General features: G+C 33.7%; 1 pseudogene; it reads right to left on the bottom strand.

Moving 5' to 3' along the window:
- Positions 1–1,233, bottom strand: part of LOC124888555 — a 2,526-nt pseudogene extending 1,293 nt beyond the window's left edge.
- Positions 1,234–4,677: the final 3,444 nt, after the last annotated feature.

A 4,677-nucleotide genomic window follows, 5' to 3' on the forward strand; every position in this document is an offset into this window, starting at 1 on the left:
CCCGAGCTTGTTGGCCTCATTAAATGATCCCGTGGCTTTTTCAAGTGTCGAATACTTGAAGTTCAAGTTGATGTCATGAAGGATCTCCACTAGTTTCTCAGCATCATTTGCACCTAACAAGATCGAATTTCCCAGGAAAAAAAGCACGAGTAAGCCATAATGCCAATTAATACTATAAACTTGCCTTCGGTACAGTTGTGTGTGCATATCGTAAGGTATATCTGTTCATCATCAATATCCTAATAACTTCTCTAACTGATTTTGGCACAAAAGTATTTACCTTTCCTCTTCTTCTGGATTTGTTTGTTCTTCCAGACACCAATACCAATGAAAGAACCTACTCCCAAAACGATAATGGAACTAACAACAATGACAATGACTACAACTTTTCCTGCAATAAGGTGATTTGAAATTACGTATTCAGTCTATAAATCACAGGCAAACAAGGACTAAAAAAAAGGTTGGAAGTACCTATTGATGACGAGCCTTCACTGGTAAAAATAACATTGATAAAATTTGTATTAGAATACCTCATGAAACATCCAATGGATAAAGCTTTACCTTCTGACCAAGATAAGCATCCCAACATAGAGGCAGATGCATTTTGCAAACATGTTGTACAGGAGTTTGCGCTCAACGTATTCCAGTAATCAGCGAGGACGTAAGCTGTATTATTGGAAGAACCAGGCACTGACACTTGAGCACGTGCGGATCCATTATTACTTGGTGCATTTTATACTGCTTGCTGAACAGCTCTCCTAGCATTCTATGGGAACAATGTACTCGTTTTGGTCCTGTTTCCGCATACATACCTGTCCTATGGACCTATATACTGGTCATAGAAAGTGTAATTCTCCTTTCACATAAAACAACCATCAAGATAAATTTGCCCTCCGTTATAAGGGAAGCACTGGGGCAAAATCGTTCGCGCTTCAGTGCACAAGGAACAGTCGAGTAAGGAAAGATCAACATAGCATTGGGCAAGTCTATAGTTAGCATCCGGTCCAGTACCCGTAACTACAACTCCATATCTCTAGTTCTCATTTATTGGCTTATAGTTTCCACAACTCCAACAAAATTTAGGACTAAACTCATCGTATTAATCTTGAGTTGAGTTCCATATATGATCTTGATTGTATGAGATCTTGGTTCAGCCACTAATGTATTTGGTAGAAGTAGAACCAAAATAATAACAAAGACACTACATAAAATTGAAGAGGATGGTATCTCCATTTTGCTAGATGAACTGTACAACATAGAAAACATTATGAGAGGACTAAGCAACCAAACCACAATAGCAACAAATCACTACGCGACAATCACTACCATCAGTCACTACGATATATCACCAATCACAATTATCACCACCTCCATATATTAAATGAAAGAATTTAAACATATGGGGCAGTAACAGTTTAACTAAGCCGCTCTGTGGCAAATTAATTTGGCAAAGTATGAAAATTACTATACTTTCTGCTGCAGCAACTAAGATATGACTAATCCAAATAATACTAAAGAGAAAGTACAAACAATATCATTATTTCAATGAAAGGAAATATACAGAAACCCCAGATGCATTTGAATTAGGATCTTCAAATAAAACCAATTGCAAGACCAGCTAGTTTACTATTAACTAAGCAATGAAACGCTTCCAATAGTATATCAAAAATAGAAATGAAAACTAGGCAACTGTATCCCATAAAAAACACCAAGTAAACACTTCCAACAGTATATCAAAAACTTCAAAATATGTCAAAAACTACACTTGCAAGTTATCCTAAACTATTGTTGCTTTAGAAGTTAAGTTTTTTTTTCAGTCTTCTAGTAGATTCATCGTCGCTGATTGCACGCTGTTTTTGTTTTGTCTTTCTATATTGCCACAGTAATGCACCATATCGACTTCGTATGCTATCAATATCATCTAAACTTGCAGGAATTTTAACGCCTTCAATCGTGTACTCTGGAAAAGCAGCAATAATATTCCTAAATGAGTATAATAATCAAAAAGAAAAAAAGTGAAAAACTAGCAATAATATTAGCTTTTTAGTACTAATTTACGTGTTCTTTTGAGTTGGCAATCCATCAACCATCCAAATATCAAACGAGTCAGCATCTGGAATTCCATCACTTCTTTTGTCCCTAAAATCAATAGAAGAAAGCAAGTTTGGTATCAATTCTAAATATGCTAAAACAGCTTTATCAGCAACACGTCTATATCGTGCACCACACATTGAATCATAAACATAAATACATTGGTCTTGAAAAGACAGACGATAAAAAATATAGTGAAAGTTCTCAGAAATATTTATCGGGAACAAAATATTATCAACAGAATACCACGACACATTACACTTCATAACATATCTGAGGATATACTCAACAATTTCACTGTCCTCTTTAAAACGGCAACATCTTTCCTCTTACCTAAAAACTTTGAGTACAAACTTTGTATCAAGCAATTAAACCAACAATCAGTTGTTGTGAATGAACTTACACTATCCAAAAGAGTGTACTTTGTTTTCTTTCGAAAGTAGTGAAAAAACACATCAATATGCTGAAAAGTAAAGATAAAAGATCATTTTAATAAACTACATTACGTTGTCAGAATCAATAAAGAATATTTCAGTACTACAAAACTAGCAAACCATGATGGATAATAGACTTACTAAATCAGTTAAAGGTACTCTTGCATATCCAAGCGTGTAAAACCGTTCTTTTATTTTAATCGTGACAACACCAAAGTCAAAGGCATTTGCCAGATTATAAACAAATTTCGAATAAACAGGACTGTAACAAAAGCATGACACAATATATTAGTTATGACACAAAAATGATAAAAATTTAAGCTACAAAAATTTAGAAAGAAAATACTTACTTTGAATTAAGTTGTAATGACTTATCAACAAACTTGTTGAATGAAGACAACAACTTCATATCAAGAAATGGCTCTATAATACTTATGGTAAATGAATGTTTGATACTGAAGATGTGTTTTCTTGAAGGTCCTTTATCTATGCACTTGGTTGGTTGACCTTGAACGTTGCTACAACCTGAATCAAACTTGGACACGTATAGTGATTCACATATTGCAGCTGGTTTTCTTATTCTACGAGGGACAACCGGTGTGTCATCTAAGATGACAATTGATTTATCACCTATAGAAGTATCATCAACATTTTTTCTTACGCTTCCAACATCAACAAGAACTTCTGTAGCCACCAATGCAACACTTGTAGAGCCTATATTTGTATCAATCTTCCCAACAGCTTTCTTAATCACAGAATGTTCACCAATTTTATCAGGTTGAGTATAATTGGAGATTTCACTGTCCGGAACAACTGACCAATCAATTTCCTGACTATTCTCAACCAAATCTTTCATATACTGTATATTCTCCTAAGAAATTAGTTGAGTAAACTTTGATACTTCATAATCAGGAAAATCCTATCAACTATCCTCAAAACTATTTTTAACCTCCTCTCTAATCTTATTACCACTTGGTTTAAATTTTAAAAAATCAAAATTTGCAAATGTACTCCATTTATCACCTGTAATAGGTCTATCACCTGCATCTGTATCAATACGATCACCTACACTAACAGTTTGTTTTCCAATATCATCAACAATGTTATCGCTTAGGTGATCTCCAGCTACTACATCAATGTGATCACCTATATCAATATTTTCTTTTTCAACATCATCAACTAGATTAGCACTTAGTTTATTCCCAGCTTCTACATCAATACAATTCCTAACACCATCATTTTTTTGTCTGACACCATCAACCACATTATCACTTACGTGATAAACCTTAGGTGTACCATCATTTTACCATCCCACATTGTCATACAAATTAACCCCTATAGGATTTCCTGCATGTGTATCATCATTTTTAAGCCCCACATTATGACCACTGTGATACTCGGTAGACTGTTTTAAAAAGTTCAACAAAAAAATATTAGTATAAAACTATATAAAAGTCTTATAAACCAAAAACAAAACAACAAGACAAATACCTTAGAACCCTCATTTATATGTAGTGCTTTAAAAATTAGGTCAAATGATGATGTCATCAACTGTTTCATCGACAAAACCTCATCCTTTAGCTGAACATTTTCAAAATGGAAAACAAAAAAACATCAATTTGTCATAATACTCAACTATAAAAAGGTGATATTAAACTTTTAAAACACTTAAACATACCAAATTCAAGTCAGTTCGTAAAAGTTTCAACTCAGTTTTGAGAATTCACAGGACTGTCTTCTCTCATATGTTCTTTACTTGGATCAGATGAACCATCACATTTCTTGAATAAAACATGTTCCTTTTGCGGTACAGGCTAAAAAAAGGCAACTGAAGAATGCTCTTCTTAATACAAATTGGTTCAATATTGGTTAAAACCACTTATACAAACAAACAAAAATTTAAAAGTTTTAAAAAATAAATTAATAGTATAAGCAAAAGACTATATATATAAATACAAATAGTATAAGTACCTGCTAACGATGTATATCACTAAAAGAAAACTTCACCTTCCTGTAGTTTGGTCTTACCGTCATTGACCAATTAAGTACCCGGGGCACACTATCTCCCACTCGAACAACAAGTTTATTGTTTGTATATGGACAACATTCATAAAACCAACATTGGAATGTCAAAGGGAAACCACCATACCGA

Source organism: Capsicum annuum, chromosome 11 (assembly GCF_002878395.1).
Source record: "Capsicum annuum cultivar UCD-10X-F1 chromosome 11, UCD10Xv1.1, whole genome shotgun sequence".
Classification (NCBI taxonomy): Eukaryota; Viridiplantae; Streptophyta; class Magnoliopsida; order Solanales; family Solanaceae; genus Capsicum; species Capsicum annuum.